Here is a 10,316-nt window from a genome sequence, read left to right as displayed (position 1 = left end):
TAACTGTGGTGTAAAAATCTTTGAAGGCAGAGCTGCTTGGAGCTGGATGCTATAAACATATTCATGATGTTATGTTTGGAGAGGCGTCTATTTTCTATGCATTAATCTCAGATGAGAAAGGGTAACAGCATCTATGGCCCTGGAGTATGTGCTGGGTAAAGAATCGGGCTGAGAGCAGAAGGCCTGATTTCCAGACGAGTCTTTGCCACTCATGAGCTCTGTGACATTCAGCAAGGTGCAATACCTCTTTAGGCCTTATCTATAAAATGGGTCTGTTAACAATTGATCCCTGTGGTTGCCGCGTGCTAAACGATGTGGGCAGATTGAATATGCAGGAGTTTCCCTAATTCTAGTCTAATTATACGATGCAGAATGGATTGTTAAGACTTAGGGACCACGTTTCTCTAAAGCTGTTTGGCACCTCCCTTTTTCTTTTATGTCATTATGTGTTTTTAAATAAAAAAGTAATGTGTGCTCTTTGTAATAGGCCAATAATATAGAGATGCAGAAAGAGAAGGATTCAAACTAAGTGTCCCTCCCAAAACTTCCTCTAGAACCATGCTCTTTCACCCCACCTAAGGTGATTAGTGATAACAGCTTAATATGCATTACTCCACTATTTTCACCATGCTTTTAATATATGCTTATATATAGGTTGTTCTTTAAATACTCTCTGATTAAAATGACATCATTTTTCTTTTTTTAGAGATTTATTTATTTGAGAGAGAGAGAGAGAGAGCGTGTGTGCGTGAGTGGGGGTAGGTGTAATGGGAGAAGGAGAGAGAGAATCCTCAAGCAGACTCTGCTTGGAGCCTGGAGCCTAGTGCGGGGTTTGATCCCAGGACCCTGAGATCATGACCCGAGCTGAAATTAAGAGTAGGATGCTTAACTGACTGAGCAAACCAGTCGCCCCTCATTTTTCTTTTAGTAATGTATCATGGACATTCGTCTAGGTTAAGGGTAGGAAAACTATGGTGCTCAGGCCAAATCTGGCCATACTCAACGTATTGTCTGTGATTATTTCGCACTACGAAGGCAGAATTGAGTAGCTGTGGCAGAGACCTTTAGGTGGCAGAGCCAAAAATATTTACTATTTAGCCCTTTAAAGAAAAAGTTTGCCAACTCTTTTCAATATATGTAGTTCTATCTCCTTGCTTTTGAAAAGTTGCATAATATTCCCTAGAATGGATATGCATCATCGATTCAATTTGGCTCAGGTAATCGAAAAGTGCAGAGGAATATAGGCTTCAGGTACTGTTAGATCCAGGGACTGAAATGATGTATTCGGGAGTTCTGTTCCCTCTGGTTCATATTTCAGCTTTCTTCTCTGTAAGCTCAACGCTCAGGCAGTCTTTCCTCTTTCGATTTTGACAAAATGGACATCATCAGTTCCAGTCTTAAATCTCATTCTACGGTGCTAAGAGAGCTTTTCATTCCTGGTAGTTTTATTAGAAATCCTGGGTAGGACTTTCATCGGCCTGGTTGCTCAGCCCTGAACCAGTCTCTATGGCCAGGGGCCAGTATTCTATAGGCCAAGCAAGGAGCATATGCTCTCCTCTGGGTCCTGGAGTGTGAGGCCAGCCTTACCAAAACATATGGAGTAAAGATGACCGAAGTGTGATTGCCCAAAGGATAACGGGGGCGCAGTTGTTGAAAGAAGGGAGTGAATACCAGGAGCTTGAGACAAATGCCCACTATAAGCATAGATTTCCCAAAGTGCTTTGCTGGGTTGGATATCTGTACTTTTAAAATTTTAGTGACCATTGCTGGAGTAGTTTCCAGAAAGTTTGTTGTAGTTAATCACGGTCTCACCAGAATCCTTAGACTATTTTTTCTGTATTGCTACTTACACTGGTTATTATAACAAAAAAACTTTTTTACTTGATGTTTGGAAATGGCATCTCATCATTTAAATTTCCATTCGAGTGACTACTAGTGAGATTGGGTATCTTTTTATAACTATATTATTGGTAATATGTGTTTAATTTTATGTGAAATATTGCTTCGCCCATGTTCCCATTGTTACCTATCTTCTTAACATATATGTAGACGCTCTGAGTATATTAGGGATTTGAATCTTTTGTCCATCATATATGTTTGAAAAAATTTTTTTCATCAGTTATCTCTTGACCTGATTTATGGCATCACTTACTATATTAAAAAAAGTGTATGTTAAGTTCTGTGAGGGAGTCTTTCCAAATGTAGAAATCAATCTCAGTCTCACTGACCTGAGTTGAATGAAAGTATTATTCAAAGTTATGTTCATCTCTATAGATATATTTAAAATGCTCATCCTCAGAAGTTACATGATTTAGGGTGCAGAAATAGAGCACCACCCAGCTTGCTCTATTGCTGTGTGATGTTCAGAAAGAGATCTGGGCTCAGATACTCAGTCCCCTTCATCCACAAGGGGTCATCTGTGCCTGGCCTGGCTCATCCCTACCTGGGTCAACTAACAGAAGCCAAGGAATGTTTTTGGTTAAAATTAAAGACACTGGATATGTCAGCTCTCATTCAGATCCTCAGTCTAAAGAAATTACTTCTAATTCTATAACATTTTTTGCTTAATCATACTATAAGACACTCTTCTTAAACTTATTTTTTCATATAATTGTGAATGAAAAGCTGTAATAGAAAAGTGTATTTGTGTGTTTGTGTATCTGTGTAGAAGAGTTTTGAATCATTACTATAAAGGTACAAATAGAGCGTTTCTGTGTGCAGAGTAGGTGTGCAATCATACATGATATACGTACTTTAACTCTGGACTGAACAACTGACAGCAAGCTGACAGACAACAGGAATGTGGATCATGTTATTTTTCTATTCTTAATGACCTAAACTTCAAGAGTCTTAGAGTAGCTTTAATTATCCAACATAGTCCTACCATTTCATTTTAGATTACAATCTTCAGGAGGTGACACAGGAACTTACTGAAGGATTTTTTTACCTAAGCAGTGTCTACCCATAGCTTATAAATAGATACATCAAAAGATTTAGTTTCCCTCCCAAAAGAAGAAGCCCTCTTTTATATTGGGTATTCTTTTCCTTGACCAGTTTTCTCAGTTGGTTAAGTAACCTGGTCAAAATTGTGGGTGGACATTTCCTCTACTGACAGAGGACACTGTTTTGCCATCAATCACAAACTAGCAAAGGGGAATGCGCAGGGTTGTTGGCCAAAGGCCACGTCTCTGTAGCTGTAGTCAGCCATTGGTTAATTAACTAATTAATTAAGTGATACATAGTGTGTATTCAGTGATCTCTATTATGTATTATGACCAGAAATTAATGTTCTTGTCAATAGAACAGCATAGAAAGAAAGAATTATTGTAGAAGATAATCGTAGGCCACCAGTTGGAAAGAATTAGGTAACTAAATTCTAAATACGTGATAAATGTGAATACATTTTGCTTGATTCATAGCTGAGGGTCTCATGGTGTCTATCTCAGAGTCCTCATCAGCATAAATAGCTGCACTTAGTGTACTTGCTGCAAGTGATGGTCAAGAGAAAATTCTGAATATTAGGATGTTGAAGCTAAATACATTAATTCTCACTCAAATTACATTCCTCCAATGCACGTGCCTTCTGATTGAGGAATAGTAATAATAAATGTATGAGTACACATACACACAATTAAGCTCATTAATCCTCTCAACAATTCCATAAGGGAAACACTGTGATTTCCCCTTTTTTATGGACAAGGAAATGGAAGAGCAGACAGGTGGAGCCGCTTGTCTAAGGACACCATGCGAGTATGGAAGAGCCTGGGTTCAAACCCAGGCAGCCTAGCCCCAGGCAATTTTAATTCCCACATCAGGATTGCCACACAGGTCATTGTAATGGTCTGGGATGGAGACTTATGCTTGGTGCTGTTAGGAATATTGTCTCCCTCCCTCCAACACACACTCAATTTGTTTTTGCTTCTGGTGGTGATGACACATCTATCTCTACCACTGCCCTACTTTACAGATTGTGTGGATTGAAATATCACAACTGGTTACTATGCACACTGCTGCTCCTGACTTGCTGAACTGTTGGCAGCCTTAACCTTCATATTTAGTTCCACCTGTTTTCTCTTATTCTGTTCACAGTGGGAATGAAAAGCAGCCGAGTTTCTATTTTTGTCTATTAATCGGTCCCATTACTTGGAAGCCATTTTTAAATAGACCTCCCTCCTTTTCCAAGTTCAGCAATCTGTTCATTTCTGTCCTGGTCCAACCCTTTAATTATCATGAGGGCTCACCTCCCAACTCCCTCCGACATCTCTATATTCCTGTGGAGCCCAGGACGAAACAACTATTCCAATAAGGCCTGATCATAGAGAACAGGACAGCACTTCTGGCCCTCACAAACTATGATTCTTTGTGGTATCCAGGTTTCCAGTTTGCATTCTTCTCTTGCCTCTGTCTTCTGTATCTATGGCATTCTTATTCAACAGCAGCCCTTTAACAATGAAATTATGCAAGGTTCACTGCATGGGACAGAAGTTGCTCTGCTCCTTAATTCCCTACACATACCAGATATAAACAGTGCCCACATTTGATCTTGATTTTTGCTAAAGAGGCTATCAGCAGAACACATTTCAAAACAATAATTGGAACCACAACTATTCTTTTTAAAATTTTTTAATTTTTTGAGAGAGAGAGAGAGAAAGAGAGTGCAAGCGGGTGGGGTAGAGGGAGGGACAGAGGGAGAGGAAGAGAGAGGATCTTAAGCAGGCTCCACGCCCAGTGCAGAGCCCACCATGGGGCTTGATCTCACGACCCGGAGATCACGACCTGAGCTGAAATCAAGAGTCGGATGTTTAACCGACTGAGCCACCCAGGTGCCCCAGAAACCACAGCTATTCTAAAGTCACAATGGGATGTTCATGAATTCACAGTCTCTGTTAGGATTTTTTAAGATTTTTAAATTTGAAATAGTTAACTTGAAAAAAAAAGTGGCTAGATACATGTGATTTATTTTTGCTTACACTTAGTTTGATAGCTAATAATTATTTAAAAGGACAAAAGTCTAAACTCTTATTTTGCGATTATGAGATTTTGCCATGGTTACTTAGTTAAGTTTCGGGTTTTTGTGGAGAGGACGGTCCATCATTGGTGAAATCAATAAAACACTAGGATCTATCTTTGTATAAACGAGGACAAAATAATTAGCTTCAAATCCTGTCAGAAAAGTGTTCAACATAAATAAATAGCTACTTGTCTTAATGAAGGAGGTTTTTAATACCAGAGAAATTTGAATGGGGCGTCTTAGAAATTAATGAGGGCTGCTGGTGAGGAGTACGGTGGAGGGGTGGGGTAACTAACTGGGTGATGGACATTGGGGAGGGTATGTGTTGTAATGAGCACTGGGTACTACATAAGAATGATGAATCACAGACCTGTACCCCTGAAACAGATAATATATTATATGATAATTAATTGAATTTATATTAAAAAAAGAGATAGTATGTAAAATTCTATGCCACAAGCTGCGTCTATACCTGTAGATAGCGGAATCTTTAGTACAGAACTAAAGAGACCAAACAGATGAAGGGATGATCATCAATCCACATAATTTAATATGATTCCCCATATATTGTCACTAATTTTTATTAATTGTCCTGTATTTCATTTGAGAAATGAGAATATATATTTTCCTTCTCCTTACATTCACATCATTCTTGGTTGAAGGATCTGGAATTTACAACATCAAGTACTTAGAGATTAATGAGCAGTGCAAGATATATGGATCCTTTAAAATATCAAAGATAATCTCTTGATAATTATATTGGTTATTTGGCGCTATCTTATAGATGACAGAATAGATTGTGAATTTTTACGGAGTAAAGTAACTCAGCATTAAGGGTAACTATAATGTTTCATATCTTTAGAACACTATTTATTTTGAAGACTTTGCCTGCACAGTATAAAGCTACAACTAATCAATTGTGTTAACTTATCTGTGTCGGTTTAATTTAAAAATAGCTCATTGAAACAAAATAAAATAACACATTGGTATAATTTAGTAAAAAAAAAAAAAAAGAAATTCCGCTCTTACTCTTTTAATTTTAATTGCCAAAATGAAAAAACCCAGGAAAAGCAGATTAATAATGTCCACTGTAAAAGATATACAGAAAAGGACTGTGCGTGGTGGCTGTATAAACCGATGAAAAAAATTTTGGAGATGGATTTGGCAAAAAAAAAAAAAAGTCAAACTTTATATGTATGTACCGTTTGACCCAGAAATTTCATCTTAGTGATATATCTTACAGAAAATTTCAAGGATGTTCATTATAGCATTATTTGTGATAGAAAAAAGACAGGCATAACTGAAATATCTATCATGGAGGGATGTTACATGAATTAGAATACATTCTGAGGAAGATATATGACTTTAAAATACATGGTAGGTCTCCATATACGGACGTGATGAAACATCAAAAGAAAAAAACAGTACCTCATTCATGGAGTATGCTATAATTATTTTTTCTTTCTTGCACAACTTTTTGTTTTTCTCTCAGGTTAATAATTATCTTGCTTTTTTGTTTTCTTGGTTTTCCGTGTACTTACCCCTTATTCAGTTTCAGTGTCTCCCTCAATTGTCTTAATCTCCTCTGATGAAACACATCGGATAGTGAATCAGTTTCACATTCTTGGGGACATCTTCCCTGGGGTTTACTGGCTTCCCCAACTCTCAGCTGGCTGCACTCTAGTTATCATCTTATCTCCATTTGCCATCATTCCAGGGGGAGCCCTTCACCTTTCTCTGGAGTTGCATCCCCTGTTCCCTGCATTTTGATGAAGCATCTGCTTCTGTAACTTCCTGACTGTAACAAATGTTGCTGGTGCCCTCCCCAGATTCCTCTGATATTCAGAATTCTGTATCTGTTGCTGGATATGACTACAAGCACCTCTGAGTCTCAGTAGTACATAGAGATGACCTATTCAATAAAGCATCATTTTTTTGTTTCTTTCCCTTCTTCGTACCGGTGCTCCCTGGGATCACCTCCCAAATAAACTATTTGTACTAAAATCCTTGTCTCAGAGATTGTTTCTGAGGAAACCCAAATTAGAGATATTTTGCATATTGGAAAAAATGTTTAGGGTTGACAATCATGCCTACTTGCTAATTTAGCTTGATACAGAAATCTAGGTTGTAAGCCATTTTCTGAAAGTTGAAATCATTGTTTCCTTATATTTCAGCTTCCATTATTCTTGAAAAACTCAACACCATTCTGATTCTTGATCCTTTGCTTATATAACTTGATTTCTTTTCTTTCTGGAACTTGTAGATCTTTCTCTTTGTTTCCAGTGTTCCAAAATTTCATAATAATAAGCTGTAGTGTAAGTCCACTTTTTTTTTTATGGTAATAGGCACTGGATGAACTCTTTCAATTCTTGAAACTCCTACCCTGCAAGTGTGGGATATTTTTCTGATTTGTTTATTTATTTTATTAATAATATTCCTCATTCCATTTTCTCTGTGGTGTCTGTCTGGAACTTTTATTATCTGATGTTGAAGTTCCCGAACTATCCTCTAATTTTCTTAATATTTTCTACTTCTTTTTCATCTCTATTTTTTTTCTTTGCTTTTTTGGAGATTTTCTTATTCCAACTATTCTATTGAGTTTGTTATTTCTTCTACTTGAGATTTAAGTTCAAAATTTTTTGAACTCTGAGTTTTTTCCTTTAAAAATTCTCAAATAATATTTGTTCTTATTTTGTGGATGCTGTTATCTTTCCACATCTAAGGTTATGCATGATAGCTTTTATTTGAAACTTTCTTCTTCCACAGCCTCTTTCCTCCAATCAGTTTTTTTCCCTGTCTTCATTTTGAGTTATGCATTTTATGTTAAAACATTTTCTCAGCTATCTAATAATCCTCAGTTGTCTCCTTAGGGACACTTGAGGGTGACTGAAGGCTCTGTGAGCATGAATGGAGTTTTCACCTGTGTGTTTTGCTGTAGTATCACATGGTCAGGCCACTGTATAATCTTTGTGTTTACTACCTTTTTAAAAAAAGATTTTAGGGGTGCCTGGGTGGCTCAGCTGGTTGAGCGTCTGCCTTTGGCTCAGGTCATGATCCCGGGGTCCTGGGATCGAGCCCCACATCGGGCTCCCTGCTTCGCAGGGAGCCTGCTTCTCCCTCTCCCACTCCCCCTGCTTGTGTTCCCTCTCTCGCTGTGTCTCTCTCTGTCAAATAAATAAAATCTTTTAAAAAAAAAAGATTTTATTTATTTATTTGACAGAGCGAGAGAGTGAGAGAGCACAAGCAGGGGGAGGAGGAGAGGGAGAAGGAGAAGCAGGCTCCCTGCTGATCAGGGAGCCCAACAGGGGGCTCGATCCCAGGACCCCGGGATCATGACCTGAGCGAAAGGCAGAGGCTTAACTGACTGAGCCACCCAGGCGCCCGCCCACTCCCCCTTTTTAAAAGATTTTATTTATTTATTTGACAGAGAGTATGTTTACTACCTTTGATGACTGAAAAATCTTTCATAAGTATAACATAATTAATGATTGATATTGAGCTACTGATTGATGTTGAGTATGCAATTAAAGTTGTTACTAGAAATAATTCTCGGATGGACATCCTTTTACATGTATTGAATTATTTCCTTGGAAGAGAGTTTATTTTCTTAGTTTGTCATGAAGATGCAGCGGAGCAGGAAAGGCTGCGCTCAGGCTCCATGATGGCAACATTGTGTAGGGTTATTGCATCTCCTCAGGATAAATATTCCTGAGTCGAGGTCAGAGGGTGAATGAATCTAAGTCTCTTACTGTTTCAGATGCAAAGCCCAAATTTATCTTAATCTGATGCATTGCAGTATCATCCTGTTGTTCAGCTTTAGAGAGGAAGATATTTTCTACTTTTTTAGAATCCTAGGAATGGAAGTGATAGAGAAATTTTAATGTAGAATTCAATAGTTTCACATTATTGGAACTTAAACACTTGGTGAGTTGTAATGGTCATAAATGACATAGCATGTAGGTATTATTTTCCCTAGTCAGCTTTACTGAGGCAATAATGGGTGTGTCTACAAGAAAATTACCTGTTAAGATTTTTGTCCTTAAGGAACTGGACTGGCATTACCAACTCACTCCTCTCAGCAACTGAACTCCTTGGTGATGTATCTCTGATTTGTCTGTTTTATCTTGTTACCTGAGGAGAGTGAATAGCAGATAACAGGTAAATGGATGGGACTTGAAGCCATTCATTTACTCTCCCAAAAAGATTATTCTAACCATTGTTATGGATTGAATTATGTCTCCCCAAAAAAGAAATGTTAGAGTTCTAGCTCGTGACCTTATTTGGAGATAGGGTCTTTATAGAAGTAATCAAGTCATAATAAGTCATTATGTGGGCCTTAATCTAATAAGGATGGACACATTCATAGAGAGAAGATGATGTGGAGAGATGCTCATCTGTAGGCAAGGAGAGAAGCCCTCAGAAGGAACCAATCTCGCTGACATCCTGATTTTGGACTACTAACTTTCATAACTGCAAAATGATAAACTTCTCTGTTGTTTGATCCATCTTATTTGTGGTGTTGAGTTATGGCAGCCCAAGCAAACTAAAACAACCATTTATTCCATTCCAGTTTGTTAATCCTGCTCTTTGTGCCATAGCCTCTGGGCACATTTTCATGGAAGAAAACCTGAGTTTTAGGAGAGTGTAAAGTTCACTTATGCTAAACAGATAATAGTTTTCTAACCTCCTAATACTAAATATTAAGATATTTTGAAATGTAACTTGCTTTTTTTCTCCCCTTATTTCTGAATTTAGAAAAAATAATCTCCTTAGAAATCTTGCTTTCAAATATGTTAGCAAGTCAGTTAAAATATAGGCTTCTGGGTTTTGCCTGGGCTGTAATGATAAAGCTAATTATGAACGCAACACCCCAATTTCCTAAGTTTCCTCTTCTCAAATCAAGCCGGCAGTTCCGTGATTGTAAAAGCTGTGAATGGTCATTACCAGTGTGGGATGAAATCATTGATGAATGTTTGACAGTTCATAAGGCAGAGTAATGTTACTCAGATGTTTTGTTTTCTCCTTGTGACATGAGCGAGAACATAATTACAGCATATTTCACATCATTGCTTACAGGGAAATGACTCACTCCATTATACAGTACTATGTTGGAGCCCCAGCCATGGATATAGACAAATATCTTTCTGTTTATGGTTTTCCCCAAGATATGAGAAAAACCAAACAGAGGCTTATGTTCTTTGGAAATCTTACAGTATATTTTTCCTTTTAATGAGATGCCTGGTTAAATTCAAAACTAATATTTTACACAGATGCTTGGTATGCACTGACATGTCATCATGCCATA

This window comes from Callorhinus ursinus, unplaced genomic scaffold (genome assembly GCF_003265705.2).
Source record: "Callorhinus ursinus isolate GAN/ISIS: 27379988/994484 unplaced genomic scaffold, GSC_fseal_2.0 scaffold9, whole genome shotgun sequence".
NCBI lineage: Eukaryota > Metazoa > Chordata > Mammalia > Carnivora > Otariidae > Callorhinus > Callorhinus ursinus.
The sequence above is the reverse complement of the archived record's forward strand: the minus strand, read 5'-3'. Positions refer to the sequence as shown.